A 15,779-nucleotide genomic window follows, 5' to 3' on the forward strand; every position below is an offset into this window, starting at 1 on the left:
CTTAAACACCGGCTCTCTCCAGGATTTTGCCCTTGGCCCTCCTATGGCTTGAGGGGACAGCTAAATCTCATATCTGTACTAAAAGCTCAACCCTTTCTTCTGAGCTGCAAAATTTGTAAATCCAGATGCCCGTGGGTTATCTTTATCTACTTAAGAATCAGTGTGCCCCAAATCAAACCCTTCATCTTCCTGCCTAAACTTTCTTGTCCTTCTATCCTCTGTCTCAGGGACTGGCATCTTCTTGCTCCCACAATTCAGAAATCCAAGGAACTTTCCAAAATCCCTCTCCTCCTTCATCTGTCTTATTCATCTGGCCATAAAACTGATTTTATTCTTTAAATCCCCAGGGCTCTCTTTTCTATCTTCACTGCCGCTGTGTATCTTTCTTGAGCAGATGTGTGGAGTAGCCTCCTACCCTCTCTGTGGGTCTGACCCGGAGGTGGCACTTGGAGGGATGGTAACAGAGACTTGAATCAGTCTTATCTCTCTTCAATCCATTGTCCACTGGTCCTCATCCCAGATTCCAGAGATGATTAGGACTTCCTTCTGCTTGAAAACCTCAAAAACTCCCTGTGATGTACAGGACCAAAGCCCCACCCTTGCGCTGTCCAATCTTGCAAGCTTTTCCCACCCTCCAACCCCCTGCGCACCAGACACCCACAACACCAGCTCCTGTGGGTCTCTAATCACAAAGCTCTAACTCATGCTTTTGTGCTGTGCGTGTACTGTGCCTTTTGCCTGGAACACCACTCACCCACCACCTGGTCAGCCTCTGTTGTGCCTTACGAATCAGTATTTTAGTTATCTATCGCTGTGTAATGAATCACCCCAAACGTAGTGACGTAAAACAACAGCAGTCATTGTATTACGATATCTCACAGTTCTGGGCCTGGCTGGGCTCAGGTAGCTGGTTCTTGTTCATGGTCTCTCTATGCTGCAGTCGGGTGGTGGCTGGAGCTGGGGTCCCCTTGAGGGCTCTCTCACTCACGTGTCCGAGAGTTGATGATGCCGGCTACCAGCCTCTCCGTGTGGCCTGGGCTTCCTCCCAACATGGCATCTGCTGAACAAGCATTCCAAGAGAGGCAACTGCAGAAGCTTCATTGGCCTTTTATAACCTTGGAAGTCATGCAGCATCACTTCTGCTACATTCTATTCATCGAGGTTGTCACAAGGGCCTGCCCAGGTTCAGGGGAAGGAGGGCACAGGCTCCATCTCCGCATGAGGGAGTGGCAAAGTTCTGAGAGAGCATCCAGAACAGAAATGATGTTGTGGCCACTTTGTAAAAAGACAATCTGCCTCCAGGAAGCCCTTGGATGCCTCTTTCCCTCCTCCAGGCGACTCCTGTGCCTACGTCTTGTATTCCCCACCGTACGTATTGCAATTATTTTTTATTTTTTGTCTGGTCCCTTGAAGGCACGGTCTATATTCTATTCACCCTGGTGCTTGGCCCATAGTTAGTGCTCATTAAATGTCTGCAAATTAGTGACTGAATTAGTGAGAGGCTGATGATGACCGTGTCCGCTGTCGGGGGGATGCTCTCTCCAGAGCAGGCCAGGTGCCTCCCAGGATGGCCACTGCTCAGGTGAACGTGGCCGGAGGCCCCCGTGCCTCCATGCCCCCACTGCCACCGTTCAGAGACAGCCAGCCTCCCCCATTCAAGGTCTGTGACCTGCCCCGACAGGTAGGCACAGGTACGGACCCTGCGTCCAGAGTCTTCCATTCAACCCCAATATCACCTCCACCTTCTTGCTGCTCTTTTAAAACGCCCAGTGGTGGAATGAAAGCTCATCCCACCGAACAGGGAAAAGTTCATCGCTGGGAAGCCTGGAGGGCTGGTGGAGGGCCAACACTTCCTCTGCCCTCCCGCCTGCGCCCCCGACCTCATCGGCCCTCTGGAGCCGGGGAGGGCAGAAATAGCCCTTTTCATTTCCTGGCATCATTCCCCAGCTGCCTGGCCCAAATTGGTGGGCCTTTGGAGCGGCTGTTTGCCGAGCCGTTCAGCAGGGCAGCTCCCTCGTGGGCACCCAGCCCCACCGCCTGACAGGCTGCATGCGAGGGGACGGGCCTGAATGACTGTAATGTGAACCATGAAAGTGGATATTAAAGACGTTATTACAGGGTGAGGACGGCTAATTGCGACCTTCCTTTCAGGAAGCCGGAGCTGGTGAGTTTAAGTTGAAGCACCCAATTATTATAACTCTGTCAGCGCCGAGCAGGGTGGAGCGGGGGGGGAGCTGCGGGAGGCCAGCTGAAGGCACGGTTACCTGCACTTGATCCAGGGCACACGCCGCCGGCCTGGCATCTTACAGGGGGACCGGCTCTGCTCTGAGCTTCCCCTCCGTCACCGCCAGGCTGCTCTTGAGGACAGATCCCCCTGCCCGGCCCCCCCTCTCCCCAGGCTTCTTGTGGAAGAGGTGGCATTTGTGAATATCTACAGGACACCCCAGCCCTCCCTGGTCCCTGCTGGTGACACAGCCTTGTGCTGAGATGCAAGGTTGTCCCGGGCACCTCGGGGTCAAGCTGTCCAGCTCTCATGTTTCAAAGGAGAAAACAGACTCCAAGAGGTTGAGGGACCAAGATGGGGGACCAGGACGAGGGACCTGTCTGGGTTACCCAGCTGGTAAGTGGCAGAGCAGGGCAGGACCCTTCCGGTCTGCTTCTGGCTTCGAGCTCTGGCTGCACGTTCCAAGAGATACGCCAGGACACGTGGGGGCAACCAGAGTCTCCTCAACGTGAATCGGCAGGTATAGGCATGGCCCAGCAGGTGCGTGGGAACCTGGCTGCATCTTGGGAGGAGCTCATGGAAGAAGACAATGCAGTCCTCTCTGGGGAGGTTACTTGTAAACAGCACCATCAAAAGTCGTCATCACCTTGCTCCAAGAGTATTTCGTGCATTACCGTTTCAACAGTCGTGCGTTCAAATGTTCTTGGGCACCTACTGGATGTCAGGCATGGGAGATAAAGGATACAGATATCTTTGTATGCAAGGAGCTCACAGCTTAAAAGGGTAGACACACGAGGCAATCAACAATTAGGATACAGTGTGGAAAGCCCTAGACAGAGGTGGGCACGCACACAAATCACCTTCTTTAATTTAATCACATACATTGAAGTGACTGCACATAAAAAGGGACTACAGTATATGAGCTGCCTGGTGCTGAGTGAGCGGTGCAGACGGCAAAGGCTAGAACTGTTCTGAGATGGGCAAGCCCACCATGGCACACGGTGGTCCCGGCGGGTTCACTAGAAAGACAGTTTCTGATGGATGGGTGGGAGTTCAAAAGGCAATGAAGAGGGGTGGGAGTTGGGACTGGGGAGAGAAGAGGTGGGTTTCTTTCCTGCATCGAACTCAGGAAAGTCAACACTCAGAATACTGACTCCTCTGTATCCCCACCCAAGAGCATCCAGGTTGCCTGTGCCATCGGGGAAGCAGACCAGCAACATGAGCGTGCTGGTCCCTTTCCAGGGAATTCAAGATGCCCCGAAACAATGATGATAAAGAAGGGGAGGGGGCAAAGTTATGGAGACCCCACCCCCTTTCCTTGGACTTGTGCATGCCCAGAGTTAGCTTGCCTGACTAATGGTCCCCAGCCAGGGTGCTCAGCCCAAAGAAGCCTGATGTGTCCCATCAGCCAGGAGATGTGTCCCATTTACTGAGATTCAGGAGGTCAGGAAACAGCAAGGAGGGCAAGAAGTGGATTCAGGGGTCCTTCCTTAGACATGCTAAGTTTGAGCTGCCTGCTAGATAACCACGTGGAGGTGGATGGATTTGGGTAGACAGTTTGGGAGTTCAGGAATTATATATGGGCTGGTGCTGGTACAACGTGGGTGTCTTTGGCATATGGATGATATGTAAAACCATGAGATTGGAGGAGACACACCTGGAGAGAGAGAGAGAGAGATGAAAGAGAGAGAGAGAGAGAGATCGGGAGAAACAGAGGGGAGACAAAGAGATGGACAGAAACAGATACAGAGAGGAGGTGAGCACACTATTGCACCCTGGTGGGGGCAGGTGCCAGTCAAGGAGACGGAGGTGGGAAGAAAGACAGAGGACCATGATGTGCTGGAAGTGAAGAAAGAGACGGTTCAGGAAAGACTGGTGCTTGGGGTGGAATCCTGCAGAGACACCAAGGAAAATGAGGATGGAAGAGTGGCCAGTTTTTCAGCGTGGAGGGTACTGGGAGTCCTATCTCAGACAGCAGGTTTAGAAGCCAGTTAGGAGGGATTGAAAAGTGAATGGGGGCAGCACCATGCAAATAAGTGAACCTTGACCCTTACCTTACACGATACACAGCTCAGTCAACACCAAGCAGATGCAACCACACCCTGTACTATTAGCTTTTTATGTGCAATCACTTATAGTTATGCAATTTAATTAAAGGAAGTGAGGTTTGTGTGAACACTTCTATCTAGCACTTTCTACACTGTATGATAATTGTTGGTTGACTTATGTATCTCCCACATTAAGCCATGAACTCCTTGAATACAGAGAATCTTGTCATCTTTTTATTTCCAATGTAACTCAAAATGGATCATAGACCTCAATGTCAAATCTAAAACCATAGAACTTCTGGAATAAAACATAAAAGAAACTTTTGTAACCTTAGGATAGGTAAAGATTTCTTAGGCTACAAAATATTTTTAAAAATTGATGTTATACGTCACAAAAATTTTAAAATTCTGCTCTTCAAGAACATCATTAAGAAAATGAAAAGGTAAGACACAGACTGGGAGAAAATCTTCACAACACATATATCTGACAAAAGACTTATATCCAGAATGTATAAAGAATTCTTACAACTCAATAGTATGATGATTCGATAGATAAAAAGGAAAAAGATATAAACAGACACTTCACCAAAATAAAGGAGCACATGAAAAGATGCTCAACAATATTATTCACCAGGGAAATGCAAATTAAAATCACTATGAGATATCACTATACATATCTACTAGGATGGCAAAAATTAAAAAGACATACTTAGCACCAAGTGTTGGTGAGGACGTGGAGCAACTGGAACGCTCATGCATTGCTGGTGAAATGGTCCAACCACTTGGGGAAATAATCTGGCAGTTTCTAATAAAGCCAAACATACACTTAATTTATGATCCAAAAATTCTACTTCTACATATTTAGAAATGTAAATACGTACATGTGAAAACGTGTCCAAAGACTCGTACGCTAATGTTCCTAATAGCTTGATTCATCAAACTCTCAAACTAGAAATGACCCACTTATCCACCAACAGCACGGATAAATAACTTGTGGCATATCCACATAATGAAACTCTACTCAACACTGCTCAGGACGAATTGCTGATGTGTGCAACAATTATACCCCTCAAAAAACATTCTGCTGAGTGAAAGACCCCAGACACCAAAGAGTACATGCTGTAGGATTCCGTTTATACACAATTCTAGAGAAGACAAAACTATCTGTGGTGACAGAAAGCAGATCAGAGGTTGCCTGGAGCTGGCGGTGGGCATGGAGATCGACTGTAAATAGTCATGAGGATACTTTATATTGTTCTTTGGTTTTTGGAGTTGTGTTGCGTGGTTGTATATATTTGTCAAAACTGAGCAAACTGAATACGTTTTGTTGCATGTAAATTGTATCTCAATAAAGGTAATCTTTAAAAGTGAAGAGGACAACCCCATAGTATGATACTATATAATTTTCATGTATGTGGAAATATACACATTTCCACGTGAGTACATAAATGTATAGAAATATCCAGAAAGATGCACATCAAAACGGCTGTATTGCTGACCTATGGGTAGAGGTAAGGGGAGAGGACTGCAATTAAGGTAAGCGCTCAAAGGGACTTCAGCCTTAAGTACAGTGCTTTAATTTTTCAAAAGGAGAGTGTGCCACGTATTCCCTTGTACTTAGATTTTCAGGAAGAGTGAACAGCAGAGGTGAGCAGAGTTTGTTCCACCATCAAAAATCAGTCGACTACCTTTTACCTGTTTGGACCAGCCACTCCCTTCAATAATTTATTGAGCATTGATGTTTCCAGCAATATACAATGAGACAGGGTTCTTTTTTTCTTGGCTCCAACTCTTCCTTTGGCTAACCCCAAAGAAGCCAGAGAGCCCAATCTTCGACACCCATCATTTACTGGCTGGGGGCCAATTGACTCAAATTTTTAAACCTCGCTTTTGCTGGATCATAATTGCATCTGCTACATAGCGCTCCTGAGGGATTCCATGAGAAAACAGAGGCAACGAACATGGCATAGAGCTTAATAGGTAAGAGCCGAGATTTGTGTTTTATTATTATTACCATATTTTATTGATTTTTAAGACAGTTTTTTCATACTTTAATATTTCCGGAATTGTGCTCATTTTGCAATCGCTGTCGCAATTTATTTGGCAGTATTTTTTTCTTTCTTGGTCCATAAAATAACAGCGCATCTTATAATCACTGGTGTCTCAGATTGTATGAAACATGGTGATAGCTTTTCACTGATGGCTTTCCTGTGAGGCTCTGCTGATATTTAACCAACATTAGAAACAGGGAGAAACGCTAATCCTCCACCAGCTGAGGGAGAAAAAGAAAAAGCAGGAATGGCTTAATTAAATCATCACTGCCACTACCCCAACAATAGAATGTTCCATCTGGCACAGCCGTCAATTTGGGGGAGGGCTCAGCTGCCCAGGAGCTTCTTAGGTACCACTTTCTGGATACTTGCTATTCATACCTCGTCCCTGTATGGCCAAGGCTAGTCCCTGGCTTTTTGGTCAAGTGACCTCCATCAGCCTCTTAAGCTTCCCCACCTGCAGGCTTTCCTCTGTAACAACAAATCATGAGCATCCTTGGGGGTGGCTCTTTACCCATTGGCTCTGTTCCCCCCATGCCATGGCCATCTGAAAATTCTGATGCCACTGTCGTGATATTCACCCACCACGAACCTTTCCAGTGCATCCAGTGGGTTCTGAGTAGCAAGCCACAGGAACCAACCCTGGCTAACTTCTGCAGAAAGTGATTGCTTTGGAAAGAAAGCAGGAAGCTCACAGAGTTGATGGGAAGGATGGAGAACCAGGCTGGGAAAATAAAGAGGAACCAAAGAAAGGCAGGTGGAACAAAACGGCCGGGGCACTGCTGCATGGCCAGTACTAACCCCCCCAGCCCCAGGAGTCAGTGCTGTTGCTGTTGTAATGACTACCCTCCTTTCCCCATGAGCCTGCATCCATCACTCTCTCAATACTCAAGTTCCCTCTGAGAGTACTGAATTGCTTGACCCCAGTCATGTGTGCTCACCTTACTTCCAGGGTGGAGAATGGAAAAGTTGGTCACCTGCCACCCACCAGGACTCACAATGGGGAATTCTTGTCGCTTAGGAAGGGACTACAGATGTTCTGGACAGCTAAAAAATGGCCATCGTTCACTACATTTATTTTCAGGAATGCTCGTGTTTTCAACACTAGGGATTGACTCAGAAGCCCAGCACTCAGAAATGTTTCCTGTTCGGTATTTTGTCTGCAATTCAGGCAAGCTAACCCCCGGGGGAGGAAAGACTTCTTATAGTCAAGCCTGGTGAGTCAAGGAGCCCCTTCCCATAGTCAGGGCTAGCAGAGAAATGAGTCCTCTGCACCCCCTAGTTATCCTTCCTGACAAAATAGAAACTATAGTGTTTTATTAAAACAGCTATGAAAAAAGATAGTCTAGGATCATGAATTACTGTATGCCAATAGTGATACCTAATGAAAACAATATTTAGAGAAATCAAGATACCTGTCTACTTTCTTAATTGAGACTTAACTTATCAATCCCAGTTAAGGTCAGTGGTTCTCCGAACAGCCTGGAACTTATTCCAAATGCAGGTTCTTGGGCTCCTCCCCAAACTGGGTGAATCAGTCACTCAGAAGTGAAGCCCAGCAGTGTGTTTTAACAAGCCCTCCAGGTGAATTTGATATTTGCTGAATTATGAAAAGTGCTGGCTTCATCTTGACCTTGACTCCATATGAGAATCACATGAGAGCTTTAAACTATTCACTGCCTGGACCTTACCCCAAACCAATTAAATCTGCCTGGTGAGGGAAGAGACTTTTTTTTTTTTTCTTTTAAATTTTCCTAGGTGACTCATGTACAGCTAGGGCTGAGGGACCCAGATGTAGCCCACGATTATGTAGAAGGTGTCTTTACTCAGGCTCCCTTTTGAACTTAGCTCCCTTTTGAAAGTAGGTGCTTGTCTCTACTACCTTGAGATTTTTGAAACTGTCACTGAGATTCTCCCCACCTTTGACAAGCGCTTTCCTGCTAAATTGATCCATAGCAATAAAGGAAAACCCAACCCATCCGGGGGCAATGGCAGCTGTAAGCAATAGCAGAAAGTCACCATGTGCGGGGCTTACCTGGTGGCGCAGTGGTTGAGAATCCGCCTGCCAATGCAGGGGACACGGGTTCGAGCCCTGGTCTGGGAAGATCCCACATGCCGCGGAGCAACTGGGCCCGTGAGCCACAACTACTGAGCCTGCGCGTCTGGAGCCTGTGCTCCGCAACAAGAGAGGCTGCGACAGTGAGAGGCCCGCGCACCGCGATGAAGAGTGGCCCCCGCTTGCCACAACTAGAGAAAGCCCTCGCATAGAAACAAAGACCCAACACAGCCAAAAAAATTAAATAAATAAATAAATAAATAAATAAGTCAGGAGCTCTTAAAAAAAAAGAAAGAAAGAAAGTCACCATGTGCCTCCTTCCCAGCGTGGAATTCGGGGTGACCATCTTTGCTTTCTCTAAAGAAGAGTTTTCATGGTCCATTTTGCAAACACGCCCTCTCCACCTCCTCTACTCCAAATCTCTGGGGATCAGAACAGCTGGATGTTGCTTGGGTTAAAGGCAGTTGTTATTGTTTAAAGTCAAGACCCTTCTCTATCCCAATTCAGGATCTTGTCTGCCTGTTGGCTTCTTTTCCTCTATTGCAAATGAGTTATATTTCCTTGCTGGGGAATATGGCCACAGGCAGCTTTAGGATTACCTCATTTTCACAGAGACCCAAGAGGAAAGAGGGTGTCTATCACCCAGCGTTGGTATGGAAGCTCCCCGGAAAGTCTTCTCATGGCTTCATCTTGGATAAAGAGCCAGGATTGGCTCACTCAGGGAGCTGGGTCCATGACCAGGTTGTAGGGAAGGGGCACTAGAAGACACACCCCAAATCTGTTACAGGTTGGTTAACCCTTTAACCCCTTTTATGTCGAGCCGTTTTCCATATTTGAGTCAATACATGTGTTTTCTGATGCAGACAGATGCTTCCTTATAAAGGTCAAGTTTCCCAAAGCTTTAACATGTATCACCGCACAGAAGGACCATTCAACAAGACCGTTTTAAGAGGACAGTGGAGGTTTTCCTCAATCCTAGTGCATCCAGAGAGGACACCAGGATGGGGAGGGGCTCAGAACCATACAATCCGAGGAATTGTTGGGAACCAGGGCGTTTAACACAGAGCAGAGAAGACTGGGAGCCCTAGCTGCCTCTTGTTAATATTCAGGGTCCTCAGGTAAGAGAATGTTAACGTGTTTCGCATGGCTTCCCACGCAAAATTATCCCCTAACTGGCCGCAGCGTGAGGTCCAGATGCCTTAGCGTGGAGTCCAAAACCTGCACCCAATTTTCAGAGCCTTCTCTGACCTCATCTCTGTGTACCAAAGGAAGCCAGTGTCAAGGGACTACAGCATGAGACTCTTGTTAAAGGCGCAAGACAGACTTGATTCGGACAACTTCTCTAGTAGGAAGGGAGCTCAAATCCAACTAAGACAAAGATGACTGAGGTTCTTAAAGGGAGAACAGAGAGGGGACAAAGGGGGCTATGGGGAAGTGAAAAGGCCCATTTTGAATGTGAATTTTGGCCATATTGCATTTTCTTGAGCAGAAACTCAACACGGGAGCAGAAGTCACCCTATAGCACAGCTAGAAGCCAGGCTGAAGTCTGGTCCAGTCTCTTAAGCACAGCGTTTGGGCAAGTCCTTGGTGCCCTGTGGGAGTTCATAGTTCACACCAGGCACAGGCAGCGAGGGGCCTGGGGGAGGGGAGGGAGGGCCTGGGAGTGTCATCTTTGCAGCAATGCCCAGCGTGGTGCCCAGTAGCAATATTTGGTGGATGGAAAAATGAATGTGTGCACTCATGGTCTCTCATCACCCACTCCGGACACTCCTGCTGGCGCTGGATTCAACCAGTCTGGACAAATGGGTCAAAGTGTTTACAGTGAGCCCATACAGTGGTATTCTAGAGGCAAAGGGACACAATGCAAAGAACATGGGCTAGAGGAATTTCAGTCCTTGCAGGATCATACACATGCAGCTTTGAACAATTCATTAACCTCAGCTAGAGTTTGCATTTTCTCAGCTCTAAAATGGGAGTAATAATAATGTCCTGCTATTTGGGTTGATGGAAGAATAAATGAGATTTCACAGATGGGGCATCTAGTCTGCCACTCTAGGTAAGACGCTTAAGAAAACTTACTTCCTCTTTCCCCAAATTGTTGTCATCATTTTGTTCTGTTATGTCCGAAAATGTGAGTTGATGTCCAAGTGTTTTGGAGGACAGAGTGAATGTTTCAGCTGCATGATGTCATTTATAATGAAAAACTCAATAAAGGCTCTGCTTTCTTATGAGCAGGGTTTCTGAGGTCACTCTGGTCCACATGGCTGCGTTAGACATCCATCTCTCTTCATCTAGATATGCAGGGCAGTGTTTCCCCAAGAGGCAGCCATGCGATCAGGGTCACCTGAGGATCAGATTCAAGCTGCTTGGCTTGATGTCCAGATCTCCAGTCCCTCCTCAGACTCTGGGCATCTGGGTGTGAACCAGCCCCCTGAAATGATTCTTCTGCACACTGAATTTTGGGTTGAAGGATGAGACCCAAAGTTCTCCACCAGGGCAAGAGTACCTCTCACCACCAAGAGCCTCAAAGCCTTGCCAGACTCCATGGCATTGCGTCTTCCCTGATGCCATGACCCTCTCCTCCCTCTGGCTTCCCTCCCTCTGTTGACTTCAGTTTCCCCATTTGCTAAAAGGCAGAAAACACCACATTTTGTTCTGTGGAGTCATCAACTGGTCCTGGCTTGCTCACTGAAAGTCCTGAGAGTCCCACAAGCAGAGCTGATCACCCTACTTGGCACATAACAGGTGCTTATGAAACGCTGGTCTCCATTCCCTCCATGTAAGGTTGCAGAGCGGGTGGAGATGATGTTTGTAAACCTTTGCTTCTCAAGCATGGCACTTGACCCAGAGAACTTGCTAGAAATACAGAGCCTTGCTCTGCCCCTGACCTACTGATTCGGGATCTGCATCTCACAGGATGCCAGGTGACTCATTCACCCACATTTGCAAGTCTGAGAAGGGCTGGCTTGGTGTTCCACAAATGGTAGTTCTTTCTACCCATTCCCTGACAGAGCTTACAAAACAAGTGCTCCTTAAGGAAAGAATAACCCATCTAGGTTTCCTTAAGGAACAGCCCAAAAGCAATTTCAAGGTCCCTGGTCCTGGGGCTGAGGCTTTCGCTCTTCTAAGTTTCTAGGAAGGAGTTGTAGGATGAGGGTAGAACCAAAGAAAGCTCTAGAATTATGGGTTGCAACAACATAAGCAGAGGTAGACTTGATTTAGTCATGCTGGTACCTTGGACAGCCCCACTCAACAGACTCTTAACCTAGTCAATACTTCCAGATGCTGGAGTTATGGAGCTCACCTGAGTTACTCCCACTCATTCTGATATTCGGGTGCGGTGAGTCATCGAATCATCCCGAACCAATTGCAACAGTCCTGCTGCCTGAGCTGCCCACGGTCCTGGCAATATGGGGGCTGAGCAGGTGATAGCTCCTGTGGGGTGACAGCCCACTGGCAGGACACAGGGTGTTCCCACCATGCCCCTCAAGGTCCTTGGGGCACCCTCATTAGCATATGGCCCCTTTCAATGCCCAACCTACAGGTGGTGGCCGTTCAATTTCCATTTTCCACAGAGGCTGTGCCCTAACTGGCTTCACTGAATTAGCAGGGCTCAAAGGGAGCGCTTCAGAGAGATCCCTCCTACATGAATGTGTACAATTTAATTACAGAAGCCTGGGCTATCGCAACGTTTAAAGCCATTTACAAAGCCTGGGAGCTACAGAGCCTTCCCACTCCTGTGCCTAGGGAGGGCAGGGCAGCCCTTAGAACATCAGCCGCTGAGAAAAATCTCAGTTTGCATATTAAGGTCAGGAAATTATCCTTTCACTTTCCTCACTAAGTGGCCAACGTATTCATCTTGTGGAGAAAGAGCGATTCTGAGGCTCCAAGAGGATGCAAAGACCTCCAGAAGTCATTGGTCCAGGTTCCCATCTCTAAGCGGCTCAACAGTCTAATTCAATTGCCAGATAAAGGCCAAAGGTACAGGTGAGACAAAAATCCCAGTCATTAAGGATCTCCTAAATGAATAGGGAGACAGACATAAGCACCAATAAGTAAATGCAGGATAGAGGGGGAGATTAATGCAAGCCTTGGGGATATTCCTAGAAGCCTTCCCAGGGGAGGTGGCACTTCCTCGGGGTTTTGAAGAATAAAGAGGAGTCATTCTTGCAAGTGAAGGAGGAGGTGGGTATGAGCCAATAAAGGACATTTCAGGCAGGACTCGGCTGTTTCTGAAATTTGTAGGAACAAAGTTTCTTCCATCCAACTTGCTTCTCTCTGGAAGATTCTCTCCTGCTTTGCTCTCTGTAGAGCTGGAGAACTGGTCAGTACCCATTCCCTAAAAACTTTAGGTTGTAAACTCCTCAATGGCTTCTTTTAGATTCCCAGCAGCATCTGAAAGGGCTGAGCCCATACCAGTGGAGCCCGTAATTGAACTTGAAAGCAGAGCTGGAACCTTTAACACCTGATTTTCAGGACCCTCTTCTGTGTGAGCCAACTCGTGCCCAAATTCAAAACCTTCGGAAGTATGATTTTTTCCATCAGTTTAATCCTCACAGAATTAAGAGAGTGAGGCAGGATGAGTGGATTTATGGTCTCAAATGAATTTCAAGAAGAATAAGAACAATTACAATTAAAATCAAATTTCTGAGAGAGGATTTGCTCTCTTTCAAGGAAAGAGTGAGCCCAGCCTGCCAGCAGCCACGGCAGCTCCTTAATGGGAATTTAAATGCCAGAAGCCAAGAGTCTGGAGCAAACATCTGGGGAATGCCACCACCTTTGAAGCTAATTCTGTGACAGCTCTTTCACTGTGGTACTTCGGGAGACCATACACGGCTTTTAATTACGAAAGCACGAGAATTTCCTCTTTTTAGACACGCCTCTACTAAACTTGCCTGCACTTGCATCTCTCCCAGCTCTCTCTCTGCTCCGCTGGGTGAGTCAGCTATTTTTCCATGGCCCGGAGGAGGATAAATGAGGGCTCCAGGGGGTCAGGGATTTGCCGTAGTTGGTTAGAAAAAACTTAACAGCTGCCAGACCCTGAGCCCTGCGCCCGCGGCTTTACACACGTTCTTCTTTGATCTTAGAACTCCCTCACCCCGCCCCAGGTATTATTTGCTTTATTTTGTAGATGAGGAGACAGGCTCAGAGAGGTCAAGAAACTAGCTCAAGGTCACCCAGCTGGTGGGTGGAATTTATTTTTATGTATTTATTTTTTAAATAAATTTATTTTATTTTATTTTTGGCTGCATTGGGTCTTCGTTGCTGCGCGCGGGCTTTCTCTAGTTGCAGCGAGCGGGGGCAGGCTTCTCACTGCGGTGACTCCATTTGTTGCAGAGCACAGGCTCTAGGCGTGTGGGCTTCAGTAGTTGTGGTGCGCGGTCTCAGTAGTTGTGGCTCACGGGTTTAGTTGCTCCGTGGCATGTGGGATCCTCCCGGACCAGGGCTCGAACCCGTATCCTCTGCGCTGGCAGGCGGATTCTTAACCACTGTGCCACCAGGGAAGTCCCAGCTGGTGGGTGGAATTTAAACCCACATCTTCCGACTCCAAAGCCTGGCGGTTTCCCATCTGCCATCCTGATGCTCAGAGGCCGAGGAGAGGGAGGAGAGGAACTGGACTCAGCCCCGTCAGGGAGTCCAGGTCTCTGGGAACTGACTGTCCACTGCTTGCCCAGCCTTCTGGAACATTCCTGGGGGTCTCCAGAAATTTGTTAGGGTCTTCTCTTTGTCCAGAAGATATGGTCTTCTTCCTCAGTTAATTCCTTATTACAGTGCTGTCAGGTGAACCTAGGGCCAGTCCAGCAAGGGATTTTCTATGTTAACCTAGAAGAGCTCACCTCTCTACTTCTCCCCCAGTGGGGGTCCCAAAGCCAGAGCCTGTAAACCCTGGGGGCTCTGCCTCCCCCCAGGGGACCTCTGGGAATGTCTGGGGGCATTTTGGATGTCACATTGCGGAAGGAGAGGTGCTACTAGCATCTAGTGGGCAGAGGCCAGGGATTCTGCTAAACATCCCCCAAAGCACAGGTCAGTCCCCACTGCAGAGAATTATCCAGCCCCAGTGTCAACAGTGCCGTAGGTGAGAAGCTCTACCGTAAAAGGGGACACAGGGAAGAGGACGGAGCCCCTTGATTTCAATGTCCTGGGCCTGTGGGGGACAGGACTGGCTATGTAGCAACTTTCGTGGGTAAGCATAAAATGAAAACGCAAAACCTCTTGTAAAAAATGTTTTAAAATTTCAAGACGGCAACACCAGAGTGTTAAACCAAGGAAGAGCCCAGCTAAGCGTGGGGTAGGTGTGAGCGCGCAGGTGCCCCCCTGCCCCCTACTCCCCCTGAAGCCGGGATTGAGCTGCCTGCTTTCCCTGGGGGTCTCCGCCCATGTCCCGTCCCTGGAACCCAGGCTGACTTTTGCCCCGATACGCGTGGCTCTTCCAAGGTAGTTCAGGCCCAGACGGCAGAGAGGGCAGTGCCTGCTGAGAATCCAAACTGGCCGCTCCCCTTTCCTTGGAGGAGAAAAAAGTCACTTCTGCCCGGAGCAAGACAGAGGGGACAGCCTGGGAGGTGCTGAGTTGCCCCTGGTCTTACTGCCTCTTGGAAGGCACCAGGGATCAAGGTGTTGGGAGGGTTTTCCAACACAGAGCAATTAAGAGGAGTGGAAAAGAGAGAGAAAGGGAGGGAGTTGGGTGTGGGGAGGAAGAGACGGGGGTGGGGGGCGTGGGGAGAGAGAGATTTAGCTCCTTGGATCCTTACCTGATGCTGGGGACCCCTAGGGCTAAATCGTGTGGCCTCTCCCCTTCCTGTGATCTTTCATCCACAGAGGCTACCTGACCCCCGCCTCAACTGCGACTCTAGGAAAGGAGGGGACACAAACGTGACTCAGCCTGAGGAGCAGGGACAGGCCGCCTGGTTTCCCCACCAAAACCTGGGAATCACCTTCTCTCCCTCCACTTAACAGTCCTCGCCCAACTCCCCCCAGCCCCCCAAAGAGCAATCTCCTGCTGTGTACTCCAAGGATGCTTCCATACTGTTTGCTTCCTTTTTCTTACATGTTTCACAATGATGCTATTCTGCTCTGTCCCGGGTGTTTTTGCAAACCAGCTCCCATGCCTCTAGGGAAGACGGTGCTGGGGGCCCGCAGAGGGGCTGCAGAGAGGCGAGGGGCCTGGATGAAATGAGTGCAACTTGTCACTTATGGGACAGGTGAGGAGGGCCCTGTGTCCCATGCTAGCAGCGCCCAGGCAGGCGGCTGCAGAGCTGACCCGAGGCTTGCCTTCTCTCTCAAGATCGGAACAGAAAGGGCTTGAAGAAGGCCCACCGGATACTGGCCACGGGTCAGAGCCACCACTGGCCACAGCTCCTGCAGCCCCGGTCTACTGATGATCCAAACTGATACTGTAAACA

The sequence above is a fragment of the Balaenoptera musculus genome, chromosome 20, assembly GCF_009873245.2.
Source record: "Balaenoptera musculus isolate JJ_BM4_2016_0621 chromosome 20, mBalMus1.pri.v3, whole genome shotgun sequence".
NCBI classification, from domain to species: Eukaryota; Metazoa; Chordata; class Mammalia; order Artiodactyla; family Balaenopteridae; genus Balaenoptera; species Balaenoptera musculus.